The sequence below is a fragment of the Cololabis saira genome, chromosome 13 (assembly GCF_033807715.1).
Source record: "Cololabis saira isolate AMF1-May2022 chromosome 13, fColSai1.1, whole genome shotgun sequence".
Lineage (NCBI taxonomy): Eukaryota > Metazoa > Chordata > Actinopteri > Beloniformes > Belonidae > Cololabis > Cololabis saira.
Window position 1 is genome coordinate 10,430,859 of NC_084599.1, and position 23,092 is coordinate 10,453,950.

At 41.7% G+C, this 23,092-nt stretch overlaps 1 protein-coding gene across 1 annotated transcript in view; it reads right to left on the reverse strand.

Annotated features, from left to right (window-relative positions):
• sema6bb (sema domain, transmembrane domain (TM), and cytoplasmic domain, (semaphorin) 6Bb) overlaps positions 1 to 18,259 on the reverse strand; it is a 182,144-nt gene extending 163,885 nt beyond the window's left edge. Inside the window, exon 1 of the mRNA XM_061737645.1 lies at positions 17,398 to 18,259. The gene's annotated coding sequence lies outside the window, so the exon portion shown is untranslated. The remainder of the gene's footprint in view (positions 1 to 17,397) is intronic.
• Between the last annotated feature and the right edge of the window lie 4,833 nt (positions 18,260 to 23,092).

The following is a 23,092-nucleotide window of genomic DNA, read 5'->3' on the forward strand; positions in this document are numbered from 1 at the left end:
TGACCAGTTATAGTGCCAGACTGAATTTCTGACTCTGTCAGACACCATTAGACCAAAAAGGGACCTTGCCTACTTGACAGATTTTTTGCAGCGCAACATTTTCAATGCTTTCAAACAATTCCTCGAGAGGGGACATGAAACTACTTGTGCTATCATTATGTTAAGGCACCTTCATTCACAGATGTTACTTTCTCTGGAGTCTGGACTCTTGCTCTTAAATATTTTTCAGTCCTATGAACAAACATCGTTTTGTAATGAATGAAGAGGAATACAATAAGAGAGGTTGAATTGTGTGGTTTAAAGTGAGCTGTGATTTCGAAAGAAATATGCCACAACTCAAGCATTACAGTTGTGTTTTCTGAAGTTAGTTCATACTCAACTGTTTTCTAAGTTAACAGGCTATTTATGTGTTTCAGCTGTAATAAGTCACAAAACCGCTATATAGTTGGGAAAAGCTTCACAGAATAACATCAAATTATCCAACTTATACACCACACATTATGTCTTTTTCACCTATTCAGGGAAATTGCATGATACCCAGGAGAGGATAGATATTTTCTCTTTTACAGACATTTTACAATTTTCCCACCACATTTGCCACCTCTATTGGGTTATTTTGATCCCTCTCAAATATTAACGCATTACTGGGCAAATGACTATATTTGGTTACTTTAACATACAATGAAAATTAAGGAAAAAAACTAATAAAATGGAAAATGTCAACCCTCTAGGGTTGAGATGTTTAAATTTCAAGAATTTCATAAATGGCTAAGCACAAGGACAAATCTGGAAACAGATGCTTCAGGAGGAACAGCTGGCAACTTCAACACAGCTGCTTTTATTTGGGAAACAATAAATAAATAAATAAAATAAAACAATTCTAATTTAAGAATGTTACCAAAGCTTATAGCCTTAAGTAATCATCACCAAACTTTGCTTTTACAAGTACAGAAACAACACTCCCCATGAATACCCACTAGACTGACAATAGCGGGAACACAAGCTTACGAACTAAATCACCACCTCAATGAGATGGACCGACAAAGGATGAGACGTCTTTGCAGTCATCATAATGATGGAAGACACAAATGACTCAACATGAGTGAGCATTCTGACTTTTCCCCCATTTTCATTCAAGCAAACACTTTGGCTGGCAGGCCCACGACTGTGGCCACTCTTTCCAAGTGTATAATCACTCACATTAATGACAGCGTTAATGTGATGCAGAAAAATTATTCCAGGTCCTCAGGCTGAGTCTCAGGAGGTTTTTGTAGAGGAACTAGTTGCCTTGGCCATAATCGAGCTGAGGCCTGAAAACCTGCAACTGCACTTTGAGGTTTTTTTTAATAAGGCAATAAGGCGAACATATAACACCTGTCGGTCAACAGCACGGTTTCAGAAAAAAAGCTCAAAAAACAATACAATTATTGTTCTCAAGACTCTTTTTCCCTGCAAAGGAAAGAGATAGTGCAGAGTTTTATATTAAGGAACCAAGTTGGAACTGTATCCAACCAAATTTGTTGAAGGATTTCTTTACTTTGCTACTTCAGCATCAGTCTTGAAAAGTTAGGATCAGACGTTAGGCTTAAATATTAAATCCATGGAAACAGGCAGGCATGGTATCAAATTGCATAACGCTGCACTACTAACTAAAGAGCTGGCAAAGTAAACGTTAGCATATCGTTATTTTCTACACCTTCACTGTAACACTATTACGGTTTTGACATGTGGATTAATGGACCTATTATAAGTTTTCTTGTGAGGCTGTGCTGAATCTGAGATCCTGACAATAACAAAATGCCCTGATGTATACACAGGCTTAATAACGATAATTCTAAACTCAAAGTGCTCTGACAAAATCACTACGCTGCTCCTCCTAATCATTCTGATGCAATCTGTCGCAGGGAACGAAAAGACCTCTGGGAATCCCAAACCAGCACTCACATACTTAGCTGGCACTTAGCTGGGAGACTTCACCAAAACACACACACACTCCTGTTTCCATAAGGAAGGTGTTGTGTTTTTGAACAAAAATTGAGGCTATTTCTATAACTAGAATCCCATGTGTGTCTGCGTCCCCTGGCGCTCGGATGAAAGAGAAGTAGTTCACCAAAATACAGAAATGGTTCATGGGAAATATTCTGCGGCGAGATTTATCACTGCCTCCACCAACATAGACACTGCTGAGCCTAAAGTCTAACTAAACACCAACTCCTTTGTGAGCACATCATTAGTTGTTGGCCGGGTTGCTTTTTTAAGAATGACTGTGTGTATTCAAGTGTTTGGGCTCAATGTTTGTTTTTGTTTTTCTTTGGTTTGATTTGTAGCTCACTTTCTCTCCCTCTTATTACATCTCTCCAGGCTCTTCATTAGTTTCTGAATGGGCAATAATGAGTAATTCCAAAGACTTGCAAGGGCCCGGGCTGGTACCTCGATGCCGCCCAGGGTGGCTGACAGTGAAAATCCCTGCTCGGCTTCTCTCTCTGTACTAGCCTACGGCTACACTAGCCTCCTCAGTGTGTGTTTGTGTATTTAATGACTCGCAAGTCATCTGGTCACCACTCTACAGTCCCTCCATCTGATTCCACAATTCAGAAATCTATACAGATCCGGTGAGTGTCCTTGACTGCATGCAAGAGACACCTCCTCCACAAACTCGCTCCACACACGTACACACTCCTTACTAATTTCCTTATCTCTCTGCTCCACACTTTTACATTTGTAATCCTTGCTCTTTTGTAATTTTGCCTCTGTATGCCGACTTCAAGAAAGAGAAACTAATTTCAGGAGTGAAAAGGGATTATCAGATGCAAACAAAGTCTCTCCACTTCCAGACAAAGACACTGATGTAGACTTTTCATGAGAACAAAGTGTCTAAAAGCCTGCTTGAGACTGGATAGGAACTCTCAAGGAAAAAAAATAAATAAAAAAATCAAGTTGACCGCCACACTTGCAACTTGTTTTTCTTATCAGCACAAGAAAAAGTCCTGAGCTGCTGCCTCAAAAAGCGCATGGCAAAGTGACCGCAGAGGACACAATCGGATTTCCTTCTGTTCTTGTGGGTTTTGTGCGTAGTGAAAAATGCATGAGTACGAAGCGAGGAAGCCAGTAGATAAGTGTGGTAAACATGCTGATGTCACATAAAGAGTGCAGATATATTTGAGTCAGAATACAGCCAATTCTCACGTTATTCGTAGTTGTTAACAGTTCCTGATCATGTTGTACTGTAATGTGGAGCTGAAGTGTAAAATAAGTTGGGTTTTTTTGGTTGTTTTTCAGTTTTTTTAAGGGCATGTCTGAAATTTGAGCTTCATGATGCATCAATTCGAAATCAAAAGGAAGTAAAAAAAATGGTGCCTGCATGTTATAAATAAAGCTTCTACAACACATTAAGCCTCAAACTATCCAACTATTATATTTTGCTGTGGATCTGACAACTCGCTGTTTTGCCTTCAAAACAAAAATGCCCTAGATGCAAGAATTTGCAGAACATGTGCAGCCTACTTAAAATGCTCAAGAATAATGAGATGATGAAGTGGATTAATCTTGCACAGAGAGAAGTTGAAACAAGGCGCTCACAATGTTGCCACTTCCAGTTTTCAAAGCTGAAGACATAGAAGAAGTCGTAGGGATATTTGCAGTGCATCAAAAGACCACTATGGTCTGACTCCAAAAGAAAGTCAATTTCCACTGTTCCCCGTGTTAAAATGTCCAACTTTACAGCCGAAATAAACGTCCTTACAGCATTATACGAAAGTTCATGGCAACCTGTATGGGAAAAACTGATTATTATCTACCTTGTCCAATAAAATTATATGGGGCCACAAATGTATGCATAATTAGAGCCACGGTTTTATGAGTGACAGCTCCATTGCAGTTAATCAGCAGCTATTTGCCATCTTTAAGCATTTTTAGTGAATTTGACCTCTGAGCGATGCATAAAGACCAATCTTATTTTTAAAATATTATGGTCTGTTGTGCTGTTAATTGTACTAACAGACATCCGCAGAGGGCTCTTTGACTGGGTTGGCCTGGAAGGGTCCAGGAAGAAGGTGGCTTGAGCCAGGCTATGCTAGCCAGAGGCCACATGGCCGGTCGCTAGGAATGGGCAATATTTTACCGTTCACAATATACCGTAAAAAAAATTCCCCACGGTAAGAATTTTTCATCTCGTGGTAAAAACGATAAATTCCCGTTGATAACGTTTTTGTGTAAAGTCTGATTTATGGTTCTGCGTTAAATCGACGCGCACCATACGCCGTAGGCTCTGCGTCGATTTAACGCAGAACCGTAAATCAGCCTTAACAAACATGGCGGAAGGCGGATCTGAGAGCGAGGAGCTCGTTGTTAAACGAGGCTCCAGCTCCGTTATCTGGAACTGGTTTGGATTTAAAAAGAGTGACGAGGAGCAAACATCTATTATATGCAGAGTCTGCAAAATAACAGTGAGTGCAAAGGATGGCAATACAAGTAATTTATTATATATTTTACATTATATATTATTATATATAACATGTTATTATATATAAAAGCTACTGCTTCGTTCTTTACCAGAGTGGTGTAATAATTGGTGTAGTTTAGTAGCATTTAGTATCTTTTAGAGCAGTGTTTTGGGGGCTCCAAAGACTGAATGTGGTGATAGATTTATAGTTACAAAGATGGAGTTGAATTGGTATTTTTTTTATCGTCATTTTTATCGTTATCGGGATAAATGCCAGAAATTATCGTGATACATTTTTTAGTCATACCGCCCATCCCTAGCGGTCGCTTGGTCTGCAGCTTATCGATCCTCTGGTTCGGACGGTAGCTCAGCAGGCCAAAGTAACCAGATTCAAACAACTTTCACCATTGGTTGAGCCACTCATGAGCCTGCGGACTGTCTCAGACATTTGTCACTTTATACTTCTGAAGAGAACACTACGACATCATCTACCTACCCTCACAGATCAGGACCACACACAGAGTCACAGCAACCTGAGGAAAACATGGAGACCAAGAAAAGAAAGAAAGACAAAAGTGTCTCTCTTTTTAGCCAGCTAATTAAAGATCACAATATACTAAAAATTGGATTAAGATTTGAAGAGGCAAATAGAAGTCCACATAATGCATCCAATAAAGAGACAGTTATTACTCAGTTCTGAAAACAGTTACAAAAGGCAACAATTCTCTCATGCTTTAAGCACTTTGGCATCATTTATCTCACAGTTATGATCCATATTATTGCACTTATTAACCTCGTATGTGATGGGTGATTAGTCAGAGACGTGAGGATGTAAGAAAAGTAGACAAAGAGATAGACTATGATCAACCTAGATGTCTCTTGTGGAGCTAAAACTGTGGAGCTAAAAACAGAGTCCCAAGACGTCCCCTCCATTATATTGATGGAGCCGTCCTTCCATCCCAGACGAAGCCCAGCACAACTTCAGAACTACTTTGTAGTGGCCATTAATGGTGCTGATGACAGTAGAGAGGATCCCTGTGCCAGGTAAAACAGCACAAGCCAAAAAGCAGAAAAAGAAAGTGAAAAAATAGAAGAAAAAAAAAACGCTCCCCACAAGGGAGGTGAAGTGCTGTCAGCGCTAAGCAAGCAATAAAAACTAAAAATGTCACTCAGGAATAACTGCCATCTTTAACATTTGGCAGGAGCACTACTCATCCGTGTTTCTGTAACCAAGCGTTCAGATTGCCCCCCTCAGGGCACCACAATTAAAGACACGCTCACTGAGAGTCGTCAATAAACGCTTAAACTGAGGTGCTAGAAAAAAGCTATTCTATGTCAGAGGTGTGTTGGGAATACAGGATACAAAACTGAGTGGTAGCAGAGTAATTTCCTTTGCATTATTCTGGGGCCTAATTCCTTGCACTTATAACAACGTGAGCTTTATTTTTCTGCAAGATACAAACATGATGAAAAAATGAATCATTGCTTCTCCTTTGAGAAAGCATCTCTAATGTCTTCATGGTACATGACACATCTGAGGGTTTTGGCGTTTCTTTGTCTTGTTTATTTCTAGTTTAGACTCTCATATTCGTTTTTTTTCCCCAGCAGCCTGTTGCTGTTGCTCATCAGAGCCACGGGTGAGCATGGCTGCTCTTCAGATGAAACAGTCTGGACAAAAAGGCCTTTTTATATAACAAATCTAGATAATTGTTGAAAAGGTTAGAGCAGCCAGAGCAGGTATAGAGTGAGCTGGGTGTTGATGCACACAACAGGATGCCACGGCAACACGGCGATGATGATGTCACCAGGGGAGGATACGGTCCAAGAGAGCAGTAATTGATGAGAGGCTCTGTCAGGATTAATGCGCTGTGAGCTAAAGATAAGAAAATATCTGTCACCTTTTGGGCATAATAAAATCATCTATATTTAGAGGAAGAGCTAAAAGGAAAAAAAATTAAAAGACTACATATAGAAGAGCAGTCAAAAAAGTTCAGCGAGGCAATAACAAAATAAAAATGTTCCTGTCACGAGGCAACAGATATGCAGTAGCATCTCGTAATCATGATGAAATAAGGCTGCAGTCAAATACCAAGCAGGCGGAAGCCTCACATTAAACACAAAAATAAAATCTCTGAGACTTGTTCATAATTAGCTTTTATTTTTATGCAGCAAAAACAGACAGAAAATATACAACAAGGCTGCAACACAATTCTGTATCAAAACCACAACACTGATGTTGCTCCAACCGGCATGTTTAAATTAATGTGATTTCTATACATTCACGACATAACTATTAATTCCATCAGAGTGGGGAACAAATAGCTTCACTCACTCTTTTATTCCCTTCCTGCTCATTTGCTGATTCACTTGTTTCCTCCCAAGTTTTCTCCTCCTGCTGTATCCGTTGTGCATGCCTACCTCAGCAACCGGAGAAGCAAGTCATGCTGAGATACTTACAGAGCCACGTATCATTTGATGACACAGGCTGATAGATGCCTGACAGACTGCCAAACCCCAAGACAAGCTACATGAGTCAAGAACAAACACTCCTCCGTCATGCAGATATGCTTTTGCACATGTATCCATCATTGCCATGTGGGAGGTGTGTGTGTCTGACTGTGTGCCTGTGTGTACAGCTTGTGTGAGGGAGAAAATACTTGCAGAAGTCTATGTTGCATCGGGATATTTTGACTTCTGACATAAAAAGTCAATGCTGCAGTTAGGCCGCGTTCAGACTGCCAGCCAATATCCGATTTTTAGCCCATCCAGATTGAAACTGGATGACTCTTTTGAAGTCTGAACAGTCCCAAACCGCATGAGATCCGATTTTTGCAAACCAAATCGAAACCACCTCCGGGAGATAGTTTCATATTGCATTTGGGCAGATGCGTCTCAGTCTAAACAGCTCCAAACACTCAGATCGGTTTTGACTGTCCATGACGTCACTCTACGCGACGCCAGACCAGACCCATGCGCCAAACCACCCGCCCATTTCGAGTTGTGGAGCTACGTTACAGGTATGGAGCAGTCGGAAAATGTCCTTGGACAGAGGAAGAAAGAAGAGTTTTTGTTGTCGCAATTACATGACGTCACACAATACACACGCTGGGTGACGCCTCCGCTCCGACGTTGTTGCTACGGCAACCCGTCAGATCAGTCAATGATGTGGCCCAGTCTGAACAGAGCCAGATCCGATTTGGACACTTGCTAAAAACAGTGTGGACAGTCAGCCCTGAAAATCGGATATGACAAGGAATCAGATATGAATCAGATTTGCCTGCAGTCTGAACGCGGCCTATGCGTGTTAACATAAGCTGTATATAAGATACTACGTTCATATTCCTGTTTTGAAGTATCATCTGATTAATAACACAAGCCCACATTATGCCACCCAACACCGCTGTGAGATTCTTCCCTTTCCACATCCACAACCATCCTTTTCTACACTGACCCAAAAAGCCGAGCTCATGTAACAGTGTGATATGGCGAGTGACATGTACGCACGTCTGGATAATGCAATTAAGATTTGCATACTGCACAAACTAGCTTAATTTGATTACTCTTGTTTACATGACAGTGCCTTATTCAGATTGTGATCTTAATTGGGTTAATCTAATATTGCTGCACAAGTGAATGCACCAAGTGGCTTCATCCATGAACATGGGGGATGCCAAACTCAGACGCCAGAGCTTGATGATGAAGTAGGATGGCATGGGATTGTGTTCTGTGCTCCAGAAGAAAATCAAGGCACATAACTGGGAACCAAAGTACCTGCTCTCCAAATATATCATCAACGCACACAAGTCCTGTCTTTTGCCTTCTTCTTTCCACAGAAACAAATTTGTAAATGAACAAGCGAATGAAAGTAAGTGGCGAAGCCTGGCCCGAGCTCTGAATGTCACAGTCAGTCTCTGCAGCCTCCCTCTAAGTGATGCAGACAGAGACCCATTCTGATTTGCCCCACCAGTCAAGCCAAGGGGTGAAAAACATTTACATGCAAATACGAATGACCCACTAGCTAGTGCGATCGCGCTGGCTGTGGTATTCTGAAAGCACAGCAACGACAGAAAATCTGGCACGCAGGACTTGCCAATCAGCCGCTCTATTGTGACATACAGGCTGTAGGATTCTGTGCTGTGTGTGCAGGGTATCAATTCTTTTTGAGTTTTGTGGGTTATTGGTTTGAAACTGCTATTGGTATTGCTTTTTTATACACTGTGAAAAGAACGTGAATGAGTTCAGGCAGGTGCATTATCTGATAAGGCAATAAAATTGCTGTGCAGAAGGTTAAATCCTATAATTTCTGCAAAACTCCTGAGCACACATACTAGAGCCTAACCCCACACATGCAATCCACTTTCAGTTTGAATAATAAGAATCCATAAATCAACTTAACAAACGCACTTCTCTGTCACGCTGAAGTGGTTCGTATCAGGGGACAGATTGTTGGTGGACTGGCTGGGACTTCAGGGGTCCTGGACAAGGGGAGAACCTGGCTGTCACACACGACTGCAATATTTGGATCAAAAATCCGCCTGCTGTCATCAGACCTGTTGCCTCCAGATGGGTCCCGGGTCTGCTTCTGATGCCCGCCCTCAGCTAACACACTCTGTCCTCTTCCTTCTCTCCCTCCCCCACTCCTTATTTCATCTCTGCCCCTCTCATGCAGAAAGAAGTACATCAAGCCGAACCTTTCCTTCATCTTTTCCGCGCTTCCTTACAAAGTCCGAGTCATCATCCTTTTGTTCTGTAACCTTGACATTCAGCTTTTAGCTCCGTGTGATGCTTTCATCTCAAATCTCCCTCATTGGCTCAGTTTCTTGGCTAAAAAATGTGCGTGGTGTGCACGGGGGATTGTGTGTGTGAGTACATGCACTCGCACGCTCGATGCTTGAGAGATGAGCAGACGCACTGCGCAGGGAGGCCCCTTTGATTCGCCACAGCAGAGACCAACAGCGAGGCTGTACATTAATTGGGACTTCTGAGCCATTAATTTAGACGGGTACGTTCAAGGACCCACTTTCCCTCCACTTCCCAACAGCAACAGGAGCTGAACAAGCATCCTCTCAAGACCCATCCGCAATTTTCCACCTCTTTTTTTTTTCTTCGCAGTACTTGTAGGTTTTTTTCTGCTCGGCGTCTCTTCGCTTCTTCCATACAGTTCAGTTTGATCCATAAACCATGTCACAGCCCCCTCCTTGCCTCATCTGCTCTCTGTTGTCTTGACACTGCCATCACTGAGCAGAGGGAGACAGTAGGTCACAGTTTCTGCACCGTGCCTCTACCTCGCCAACTGTCCTGCAACCGGTGCCAAAGAGAGAGCGTTTTCTCTTCTTGTTTTTTTTTTTTTCAGCATTACTGATTCCCTCAGGTCACCGGACACATTAATTTGTTAATTACTTCAAAGCCCAAAAACTAGTGGCAGCCTGGCAGCAAAATTAGCAAACATTACATTTTTTTAGAGACCAGTCACAAGCTCAAGTAGAAACCACAGCAAGAGCCACTCCACCAGTGGAAAACAATTTGGTCAGAGGGACCAACAGACGATGAGAAAATTCCAATTGTACTCTCGCAGCTTCTCTGTAACCCATAAAACCGCAGGATAGAGTCGCATTTGGCTGCGAGTTCCCTAAAGAAAAGAATCAGCTATAAAACGGCAACGGGATAACTGCAGCCAGGCCCATGGGGCATGGTTTCTTCAGATTCATGCTGAGCTGATTCGGGAAATGATTCAGGATGTGTATGACCAGCATTCCCTCCTTTGTGTCTCCCACTGTACAGCAGTTAAACCTGCCCCTTATTAGTTATGAGCTCGGTGATCATGGCAACCCAGACAAGGGAATAAAACCAAGGAGGTGTACAAAGTATGTCTCTGAATGCGGCAGCGGAACTAACAGTTACTATTTATATCATTTCAGAGAAAATAATGTAATTTCATCACCACTGCTGGCACTGAATATGTCTTTAGGGTTTGGGCTTGTGGTGCCTTGCTTCTTTGCAATGTGTTTGTGTGTGTGTATTAGGGATGGGCGATATGGACTAAAAAAATTATCACAATAATTTCTATTATTTATCCCGATAACGATAAAAATGACGATAAAAAAATACCAATTCAACTCCACCTTTTTAACTATAAATCTATCACCACATTCAGTCTTTGGAGCCCCCAAAACACTGCTCTAAAAGAATACTAAATGCTACTAAACGTCATCAATGGGAATTTTTCTTTCTTTTCTTTCTTTCTTTCTTTCTTTCTTTCTGGCTCATTTCCTTCCTTCCTTCCTTCCTTCCTTCCTTCATTCCTTCCTTCCTTCCTTCCTTCTTTCTTTCTTTCTTTCTTTCTTGCTCATATCTTTCTTGCTCCTTTCTTTCTTTCTTTCTTTCTTTCTTTCTGGCTCATTTCCTTCCTTCCTTCCTTCCTTCCTTCCTTCCTTCTTTCTTTCTTGCTCATATCTTTCTTTCTTTCTTTCTTTCTTTCTTTCTTTCTTTCTGGCTCATTTCCTTCCTTCCTTCATTCCTTCTTTCTTTCTTTCTTTCTTTCTTGCTCATATCTTTCTTGCTCCTTTCTTTCTTTCTTTCTTTCTTTCTTTCTTTCTGGCTCATTTCCTTCCTTCCTTCCTTCCTTCCTTCCTTCTTTCTTCCTTTCTTTCTTGCTCATATCTTTCTTGCTCCTTTCTTTCTTTCTTTCTTTCTTTCTTTCTTTCTGGCTCATTTCCTTCCTTCCTTCCTTCCTTCCTTCCTTCCTTCCTTCCTTCCTTCCTTCCTTCCTTCCTTCCTTCCTTCCTTCCTTCCTTCCTTCCTTCCTTCCTTCCTTCCTTCCTTCCTTCCTTCCTTCCTTCCTTCCTTCACGTACGTTGTGCGTCGATTTAACGCAGAACCATAAATCAGCTTTACACAAAAACGGGAATTTATTGTTTTTACCGTGAGATACAAATTCTTACCGTGGGAAATTTTTTTTACGGTAAAATATCACCCATTCCTAGTGTGTGTATATATATATATATATATATATATATATATATATATATATATATATATATATATATATATATATATATATATATATATATATATAAATATGTCCCCCCAACTCTCAGTATACATATCTTCATTTATGTCTTGTCTTGTTAACAAAATGATGTCCTGTTGACTCCAAGACTGCACAGAAGTGTGAGTGACGCACAATGAGTGTGTGTCTGTATATGTATGTGTGTGCACGTGTGTGTGCACGTGTGCGTGTGTGTGTGTGCGCGTGTGTGAAAAGAGTGTGAGAAAAAAAGAAGCAGGAGGGGTCGGGGGTTGTGTGAACTCAGTCTAATGACAAGCAAACTGGCCGTGAAAAACATTCAGTTCACACACGAATTGTTCATTCATTTCCAGGAAGTAAACGTCGGTGCCGGTCTCTTCATCCTGTCCTATATCACTCGTGGTACGCTGCCAACAGTTTATACACATGGAAATGTGTCCTTCCCACTGCTGCAGAGAAAGGAAGAGTCCCTTGATAGCAACTTATTCAGATGTAGGAGAGTCAGAGTTTTATATGCACACACACGGAGAAGCACACTCTGCTGGTGGAGGAACAATAAGCCCACGTGGAACGCCAGTTTTCCCGACCAGAATCATCTTTATTCAGAAGCCACTTGGCCTATGGTGATAGCGGCCGCGTTCTTTGTTCCTGTCATACCACACAACCTCGGGCTTCCACAACATGATACCACGCTAACTTCTCAGAGACATTGTGTCACTCTCATAGTGTGCGGACAAAAGTTTTGGAATTCTAGACTTAAGAAGCTGGGAGGACAGACTCGCCCGTGGCCGCTGATGAGAGCAACTTTATGAAACGGACTTTTCAAAGAAAAAAAAATGAAAGAGTGCTTATTACTGACTGCATCAAGCTTTCTGCTTTGAACTCTCGTCTACTCTCTGTGCTTGGCTTGGTAGTGGATGTAGAAGAGCCGTGAAGACGGAGGGATAAGAGTGAAAGAGGGACAAGGTTGGGAAAACAAGTATTTAAAAGATAAAAAGCAGACTCCAGATGATGAGGGAGCAGCGGTGTGTGATTAAATGGCCGACGTGGTCCCGCTGGGCTAGATCCCTTATTGCATTTTAATAGGGGGCTGGATGATCCTTGACCCTTTGTGGTGGCGTATAGCACACATCAAACCGCTCGGCTTCACAAACCCCCCCAAGCAAGGCATCTGGGTATCAAGAATTAGGTGTATTTTGTGTGTCTGTGAGGCCGTGCCGGGTCACACGTTCATGTGTTTATCCTGTTTCCATGGGAACCCAACCAGTAGCCTTGGGCTAATAGCAACAAGCCAAGGCATACATTATTTGTCGGTGCATATCTGTGCCCACAGGACTTTAAAATATGAGCGATGCACTTAAATGCAAGCCTCCCATTCACACATTTCAAAGGGCCGTCCTGCTTTCCCCGTCATTCTTTCCTTCAGCCCCGTAGCGAGGCAGGCCTTCCCCTCAATCATCAGTCCCTCCTTTTCACCTTCTCTTTCTCCCGGCTCCACATGCTAAGTGGGAACATTGTTACGGTCAATTTGTCCCATTCAGAGTCCCCGGTGGGCAGTGTCCCTGTCCTGACAGCCTGCAGACAGAGACCACACTGCCTGAGAGGCCTTGACATCAAGGTCCAGAGGACAGGAAAGAGAAAGGAGGGGGGAAACGGTTGACGTGAGGTAATGAGGGTAGAAGTGGTATGGAGGCTGAATGTGTGAAGGAAAACAAGCTGGGGGGAAATTCTGAAAAGAAAGAAAGACAAAAAAAGAAAGAAAAGGAGGCTGAAGTGCCAGGTTTAATGTGGGCCTTGAGACTTTGCAGCTAAACATTGTTTGATGCCCATCTGTCAATCCTTGATTTGACGATCTAAGTGGTGGCGGGTTTGCTTGCAAAGATGATGCTACTAACGACTGATTAATGGTTTCACACTGATGTCCTTTAGAGTAGCGCTAAGTCTTTCTGTATCAAGGATTACGGTAACTCAACCACCACAGAGACTTCAGAGACATGCTTGCATCAAGTCCAACAAGCCAACAGAGCATCAACCGTGGTACATGACACAATTCGTGCACCAAATTTTCGCTTGTTCAAATTTATGTTAAACAAGAAAATGCACAACCACAACAAAATCCACCATGGAGAGGAAGAAACGTGAAAAACAATAAACGTGGTACTAGGAATGGGTGATATTTTACCGTTCACGATGTACCGTCAAAAAAATTCCCCACGGTAAGAATTTGTCATCTCACGGTAAAAATGATAAATTCCCGTTGGTGACGTTTTTGTGTAAAGCTGATTTATGGTTCTGCGTTAAATCGACGCACAACATACGTGAAGGAAGGAAGGAAGGAAGGAAGGAAGGAAGGAAGGAAGGAAGGAAGGAAGGAAGGAAGGAAGGAAGGAAGGAAGGAAGGAAGGAAGGAAGGAAGGAAGGAAGGAAGGAAGGAAGGAAGGAAGGAAGGACAGAAAGAAAGAAAGAAAGAAAGAAAGAAAGAAAGAAAGAAAGAAAGAAAGAAAGAAAGAAAGAAAGAAAGAAAGAAAGAAAGAAAGAAAGAAAGAAAGAAAGTGATTTGGGGGCTCCAAAGACTGAATGTGGTGATAGATTTATAGTTAAAAAGGTGGAGTTGAATTGGTATTTTTTATCGTCATTTTTATCGTTATCGGGATAAATGCCAGAAATTATCGTGATACATTTTTTAGTCCATACCGCCCATCCCTACGTGGTACTAATGGCAGCCACACCAGACTCATCCGTGAAGTCTACCTACAAGTTTTTAAAGAAGTATTTGCTGTCCCACCCCTTCTGACATGTATATCGCTTGTCTTTGCAAAGTGACATTAAAGTATTTTTTTTTATTCTTGTAATAGTGTGAATGGGGGAAAAAAGCATCAATAAATTCATTGATGAGGTATGGTTTCAGGTCCTGAACCTGCCAGGAAGTTAACTGGCAAACAAAGCTTCATGTGACTAATCTACAGTAGGACTTTTATGACGGTGTTGGAACTGCACCAAGCCCACAGGTGAAGTAATCCCACCCTGGCAGGGCGCAGCAAGGAGCTGGTGGGTGGGTAGAGGGGGGGATTCAGTCTCGGTGACAAGACACCTGTTATTTTAGCACACTGGGTGCAACACTTGCTCTGAAGAGAGGGGCTCCGAGTGGCCGTTAGCGCCAGAAACAAGTCACAAACAGCACACCCATTCAACCAAGACTGGCAGGGTTGAATCACACTTGTATGGGGTACAGACAGACTGACTCACACATGTGCGCACATGCAAAGTCCCCACTAAACAGAAAGGCAAACAGAGGCGATGTGATAGACAGTGTCCCTTATGTTTCTGTCTGTTAGGTAGAGACAAGCTCACTCCTTCATCCTCTCTTCTCTCTTTGATCCACAAACACACAAAGAATTCTTCAAACTAATTGGCAAATGCAGCCACTTCGGTAAAGACAGCAGGGATCCGTGAGGGGAAAACGTGTCTACGGCGAAATGTTGCAGATCTCCCTAAATTAGCTAACTTTATAATAAATCACTGGGAACTGCTAGCCAAGGATTAGCCAAGCTCCAGTGAGCAGTTTGTTAAGCTGCAAGGAGACGCACTGGGGTCAGAGAAAACGGCGCCAAAAAACTGACATCAGCACTGGGACCTTGGAGGAGTATGACCCCCCCTGCCTGATTTCCTGGGCACACATTTAGCCTCGTTATCTGAGTTCTCTATTCCACTGACACTAAATCCTGCTCCTATATTAGGCTTTAAACTTGAATAATGATTTTGATTCTGCTGAGGATTAGGAACTAATCTCTTTCAGTGTCCAGAACATTAGCTCCTAACATCAGGTACAATCTTTCTTAAAGTGCTTTTCTTATGTTTGTCTTGGACAATTTTCTGTGCAATCTTGCCCCCTACTGAGCCATTTCTCTTGAAAGAAGTGAGGTTTCCTGCAGTCTGGTTATTTTTACACTGACTGACAAAACATTTATCCCTTCCTCCCCAGGTGCAGAGAAATCTTTTGGGACCTTATAAATTCCTTCTATATCACCCTTTCCTAAAACTAATTTAGAAATATGTCAGGAAAAGAGGCTAATATTTAGTATCCGTCTGCAGCTCCCTTGTGTGGGTACGTTTTTCCTGTTAAACCTTTCTGAGATTTAACTAGAAGCAGCAGCAAAAAACTGGTTCTAATCTAAACTTTCAGAAGTATTTTTTCCCTCATCCCTAAAAGAAATCACGGTATCGTCAGAAGATCAGAGATCGTGTCAGGTGGGTGGTTCCTCTCTTGTCATTATCATCCCCAGTAATTATATGACAAGCACTATCAGAGAGTGACCCTGTGATAACGCTTGTCATGTAATTACAGGTGATGAAGCAACAAGAGGATGTCAGCCCCTGAAGAGATGTTCTCTCCTCCTTCTGTCAAGGAAGCAGCAAAACACAGATGATTAGACAAGTGTATGATCATCTCTCCTTTCATGTGGCTTATGTCTCACCCTAACATCTTCCCTTTCATCACCTTTATGTATCCCACTCTGTTACTGTATATATAAAAAAAAAACAGGTCTGAAACAAAGTTGGTGCACTTTCTGGTATCGCCTGAGCAGCAGAGCCAACACAAAACATATCTTATGCATCTTATGTTATCTGCAGGATGACCTTTGAACCCCGGCTGTCAGAGCATGTGACCCCTCTGACAAGGAGGAATTAAAGACTCCTTGGCCCTCCAAGGTGGACTGATAGAGTTAAGAGTGACAGGAAGGTTAGTGGAGGTGCTGGTAACCCCTTGGCGGTGTCTATCCTCCCACTGGATGAGCGCACTGTCTCACTTTCTTTGGATGCCTGGACTCGTCTGGTCTCTCACACACACACTGGGGCTCATTTGAGAATGCTTGAACCCTTGGGGACTTTACCTACTTCTCCTGTCTCACTCTTTCCAGTCCACAAACCTCAGCAGTGGACAAAAAAGGCAAGTTGAAAGGCAATTTGAATTTGAAACAGGGGGCCAAAGGAAAAAAAAATGTGTAGGACTCCTTGGAGTGAGCTAAAAATAAATAAATAAAATAACAAATGCATAAATCTGACACTTTTCAGGGAAGCAGCTGCAAATAGCCGACTGTAAGGATATGAGCCATTGCAGAGGCAGAGAGAAAGAGAGGAATGGCACAGCGTGAAAGGCTGGACTGGTGGACACTGGGGGGCCCAGCGGTTAGGACAGACGACCCCTTGCATATAATAACTTCATAGAAGAAATTCACAAAACATCATGAACATCAAACTCACTCATGACCAGGACAGACAGAGTGTGCGCCCACAGTCCTGAAACAGTCACTATTTTGAGGAGATTTTGAGAAAAAAAGGGGAAAAAATGGGGGGGGTCTAGCTGTAAAGCAAATAATTGTAAAGACCAAAAACCCAGCTTTTCTACAGAAAGTCCACAATCCCAGAATTTGTAGAATTTCCTCAATAAATATATTGCCTATGGATCAGTGGGACATCATAATCCAACTAATACTGTAACAGATCAAATAACTCCAAAGCCAGTTTAAATCATGATGTAAATTTGACAAGAGTAAATATCAAATCAATACGGATGGGGAAGCGCCAGTTTATTGCTGGAAGCAGCTTGTTTCGTGTATCTGCAATCTACGCAGTAAGAAATTAAAAAAATGACACGGTCAAACCTCGACACGTCAAAGACCGGACACGAGCCCGCTCTCGACTGCTGTCTCATTCTCATTCCACCTTAGGGCTGATTCAAGGTTCCGCGTTACACCGACGCAGAGCCTACGGCGTAGGGTACCGCGCCGTACGGTGCGCGTCGCCGCGGTACCTTACGCCGTAGGCTCTGCGTCGATTTAACGCGGAACCATAATTTTAGGCTTTAATCATTTTCGATAAGTGCCTCCAGCGCAGTCCCCACACCCCCCGGACCCCTCGGCTCACTCACCTCTGCTTATCAAGACCAAGGTGCCGTCGGGAGAACAATGCTTTGAGTCAACAATGCGTCCCGGCGGAGCCGCAGAGAGCCCGGGGATGTTTCAGTGGAGCGGGCTCGCTGGTGCGTTACCAGATCCTGCGCAGGGCTTCGCAAACTACTCCTCCCTGTCGCACCTGTCTCTGGCAAAAACTGAGCCCCCACGCCGGTCTGACATCCATAAGACAACTGTCTCAGGGCAGGGGGGTTGTGTGTCCCAAAAACCCCTGTTTGGTGTGAATATGCCAGGCGGCGGCACCTGTCCCCCGGTGCGCAGCAGCGGTCCACAAAGAGCCTCTATGTCGCGCAACGACACATGACATTCCCCGGTGTTGGTCTCTGCAGCAAATACTCCCTCAAAGACAGCCGTCCCAGATCTCCAAGTGATCTGGAAAAGGCTGAAAGGAAAGCACTCAGTGATGGAAAGGAACAAACAATAATACCCCCGTCCAGCTTCACAGCTGGCACAAGCCCTGCTGCTGCTGCGGCGTAGGAGATTTTTTTTTTTTACATTTGCTCCCCTCCTTGTCCGTCCAGTTGTGATACCAGCCCTCCGGTGCCAGCAAATACTTGATCTATTTCGCCGCTCCGCACGACTGCTGCTCTGTCATTTTTGCAGTCTTTTTCCTCCCCTGCAGTCTTCAATGTAAGAGAAGTGTACGCATTTTCATTATTTGCTCCGGCGCCTTCACTTCCATGCAAGAACAAGCGCTGGATCCCGCGCACTGCAAAGTCCCATTCATTGGTGTATATATAAAAAAAAAAATCCCACAAGCTCGTGTTCTCCGAGCTTCACTCGGCAGTTTCGGTGAAGTGGGAGCACTTCGGCGTTTGTCTTCTAGCGGCTGAATGAGCTACAGCATCTCCGGCACTGCTGTCATCCACGAGAGATCCCGAAAGAGCCTGTTAGTGCCAAAACCTGAAGCAGAATTACACGGCAACTGGAATGGAATTGATTAGTGACTAATTGGGGTTAATTATCAAACAGGCCTTACCACATAAAATCAGTGGCGTCAATTCAGTGGAAGCTAAGGTATGGCAAGGTTACAAGTCACAGAACTTAACTAGAGTATCAATCAACACGTCCAGCAAATACTCATCACACAAGTCTGCTATGGAGCTTATCTGTGTGGTCAAGAAAATGTGAACTTTTTCAAATCCAGTCTCACTCACTGCAAAAACTCAAAATCTTACCAGGAATATTTGTCTTATTTCTAGTTAAAATGTCTAATTTTTAGTCAAAAAATCTCACTACACTTAAAACAAGAGTCATCACCAGAAAAATAACTTGTTATTTGACCATTTTCACCTGTTTCAAGTAAATTTTCACTTGAAATAAGTAGAAAAATCTGCCAGTGGGACAAGATTTATCTTCTCATTACAAGCAAAAAAATCTTGTTCCACTGGCAGATTTTTCCACTTATTTTAAGTGAAAATCTACTTGAAACAGGTGAAAATGGTTGTTTTTGAGTCTTGTCTTAAATGTAATGAGATTTTTTTTTTGACTAAAAATTAGACATTTTAACTAGAAATAAGACAAATGTTCTTGTTAAGATTGTGAGTTTTTGCAGTGTATAATAACTAGTGAAATCGATCATGTTGTTCTGATTTGCATTTGTAGTTATTCTATATGTATTAAGTAATAGAATAATCAATACAAATAGACACAGAGTAATTCCATAAATGTATTTAAAAAACAAACATTTACATTTTCCCTTGAAGCCAAGGTGTGGCGGCTGCCATACCTTGCCATACCCAATTGATGCCCCTGAGGCCTTACCACATAAAATCCCCCAAATTCAAGGTGGAGTCAATTTACTGCGGACTAACTTTCGTGGTTGCAATCTGAGAACTGGTATCTGTGTGGTTAAACCCGAGTTAAGGTCATATTACACCTGCAGGCGCACACCTGAGCTACAGCTCTATTGACACAGATCACTTCTTGGTAAACTTATTCCATGGAAACTTTGATCTATGAATGCAAACACAATGATTGTCACACTATTGTTGCTGAAACCCAGAGGAGTGATTCTGAGTTTCCCAGTGATGTGCCTCACTACTCAAATTTCTTGAAAAAGAAGAAAGAGAGAAAAGAAACAGGTTTTAAGCAACGTGGGAAGCAGGGGAGTGGGAGATGGGCTTGTCCAGTTTTGTTCCCCTCTTTTTATGTTATTTATTAACAGCTTTTGACTATTGCAACCTGTCAAACTTAAATGTGCAGCAGAAATCAAGATGTTACATTAATTGCAGTAAAAACTAGATCCACCTCCATCCATTTTCATTAGGTTTTAATTTGAGTTTTGTATGAACCTCTTTAATGGAAACTATTTTCAAAACAGTTCCTGGAAGTCTGATTCACTATTCAGAACAATAAACTTGAAAATACTGTTTCCACGCCTGCATTTGCATCGTCTCTTTGAGCCTAAATTAACACAACAGAAGAATAATTTGGTCTCATTAGATCTCCATTAGCCTCCACTCTGTTGCTCCAGAAGTTTGTATTTTAAATTAATGTGTAATCACTCGATTTCTTTTTTAGACAAATGTGGTTCACCCAGTGGTCCCAACTACTTTAAAATGCAATTGAGTTCTGAGCACAGGCAAGCACTGTGAGTGGGCAATTCTCTCGCTGCATGTGTCACATGTGCAAAAGGAGTTAAAAGCCCACTGGACCTTTTCATGAAATTGCTAGAAGCCAAAGCCACTTTTAAGCTTTAAGCCATGAATAATTAATATTGGAAATAATGACTTCCACAAGCTTGAAGGCTCATGTGCATATTTCCAACTCTTTACTATCATAATAAATCTAAAGCCAGTGCAGCCTGACAGCCTTCATACAAGCCTCTGGACAGCTATGCTAATTCAAATGACCCCAGCCCTCTTGTGGGAGAGTTATGCAAATAAGAAATTATTAAATATAATTTAATCAAAATGTATTCATCAAGAAATGTTTATTAACTATTAACTTTAATAACTTAACCCAACTCTTTAACTTTGACAGGAATTTTTGGTCATTCAGAAGTCCCAAAAAGGCTTGATCTTGACATATAGGACTGTAATTATTATTCCAAGAGCTCCATTTTTATTACTTTATAATATGACCAGCTCTTGTCTGACATTCATAGTTTGCTAACGTATTGTCCTGTTATTTTTCTTATCTCAATTTGCACAGCCAAAATTCTGTGTTCCAGCACTATGATACTCATTATTAATCTTCCTTATCACCTCATGTTGCCTGTCACTTTGTACCTTCAAAAACAAAAACAAAAAACCAGACAAACAAACTATTGAAAGTCTTTGCACAGGCTGATTGTGGTGACAACAAAGGACACTTCTCTGACAGTAATGTTAATCAGGTGGACCTCGGCTCTCAAACGATGGAATAATCATGAGTTCTCCTCCCCCACTTGAATTCTGATTTTGTATTGCTCTCACTTGTATTCCACAGGTGTATATAAGAAATGAATGCAATAGGTTTGGTTTTCTTGCAAATTGCAATCAAAAGAGCTGCCTGCGAGTATGCAATATCTGCAAGTTCCTGAGATGAAAGAACAAATTACATGACGCTGTGGAATACAGAGAGAAAGTCTTGTGTACACACCTGAGGGTGCATGTTCTAGTCATATGGGCGTTCATCTCTGCGTTAAGAGCGTGAGAACTCTGTTTTTGTTTCCTTCATCCCAGCCGCTGCCCCACACTTATCTTCCGCCCAAAATCAGTACCTGAATCTATCTTTTCAAAAATGGATTCATTGCATGTGTGCACATGTGTGAATGTGTGCGTCTGTTTTCTTGAAAACCAAAGTTAATGCAACATTTATGCATGAATGATACCTTAATGAACAACAGGACAGGAAGAAAAGAGTAAAAAAGAAAAAAGACAAAGCATTTAACATTGAAATAACATTTCCTTAACAGTTATACGTCCAATCAGTAACCAGTCCTCTGACCAATACTAGGGACGCCCAAACTGAACATAGAGGCATTTTCCGGAATTATTTCCATATTAAATTTACACTTAAAGCCACTGTATGTTGCAATAGCACTTCGGAGCACACAGGGCCATATAGAGCCACTGATAATGCTGGTAATGTGCTAATGAGCGGGGATAATCTGGCATTTCTTGTAACACTGATTTGTTCCACTAGAGCTAGACTTCATTGCACCTTACACCAGAGACTTACTCATAAACTTTCTTTTGACATGCTGCCAACATGTGGTCTCAAGTGCTATTAATACATAAAGTGGCATTTTAGTGCCCTTTTTCTTGTGCTTTTAAATTAAATTTTACTTTGTGGGCTCTTGTGCTTTTTTGAGATTAATAGTATATTTTTAAGTCAATACATTTCGTTGAAGGACACTGCAGCAGTTTCGTAAGATGAACCTACATTTAGAGTGACAATCCAGGATCAATAGTTTTACTTTACTACTTTACAGGACACTGGAAAGTATATATGGTCCTCAGATGTAAAAAGAAATTTAAAAACAGTATTGCGAAGTGGGGGGAAATAAAACTCTTGAATAAATATCTCTTCCATACACTGCCAAAAAGAAATGGGCAGTGTATGGAAAGTGTTAAATGCCAAATGCCAAATGATATATACCAACAATATACATGCTCCAGTTACTTGTTACTTATATATTTCTGCCATTCCAAAGCTCTTAAAAAGTTTTTTCCAAATCCCAGCTCTATTTTTCTGTTTACAGCTGCTTTGCACAGAAACTTTGAACCATGCTAAACAAAAGAACGTTCACTGTTTCATCTCCTGTCAAGTCTGTGTGCCATCAGTAAATAAATAACGAATCATTCTTTTTGTTCATATACTTTTCCTTTCATCCCACTTGTATGTCAGAGCAGCCGAGCAGTAGACCTGAGCATCATGAGTTTTAAAGAAGAGAGATAGCAAAGAGCTGCCATGGCAAAGTCAAGGAAGCTTATATAACAGGAATGAAATAACACACAAATACAACCTTGGATGGTATATGGATTTTATAATCTTTCAACAGCACAGGGAAAGTGAAAGGGCAGCAGAGGATCCACTTAGGTGGACGTGTGTGTGTGTTAGTATGAGTAAGAAAGTATGCCTTGATGCCAGAGTTAAATCAGTTCTGATACATTTTTTAATCATAAATATCAATACAAAATATATATACTTCAGTCTCCAATGGGACCACTTTTCTCACATCAAAATAATCACAAGCTGTGAACAAGGATGCATAATCTATACGCAGATCAGTGATCAGACACGGGCTTAGTTGTAATTCTAACTACCAAGCTTATGATGATGACAAGTCATCAATATTAAATATGTTTAGTGATTCATTTAAATGACTGAGGCAGGATACCTGTTTTGTATGAGTGATAGCTGAAAATGTTAATTGAAATTGCAATTGAGCACATAATCTGAAAATGACTGCAGGAAAGAAAGAACAGTCTTCAGCAAATTGAAACATCAGGCCGGTGATTGTCAAATTTGTGTGGTGTTAATAATTCCAGGTTGAATTCCCCCAAAATGTATTAGACATTTCGATTTCATTGTATACAAGACCCCGAGATACTTGAACTCCTCCACCTGAGGCTTGTTCACGAGTGAGGGAACGATGGAGCGTGAGATTGACAGACGGATCGGTGCAGCGTCCGCAGTTATGCGGTCGATGTACCGGACCGT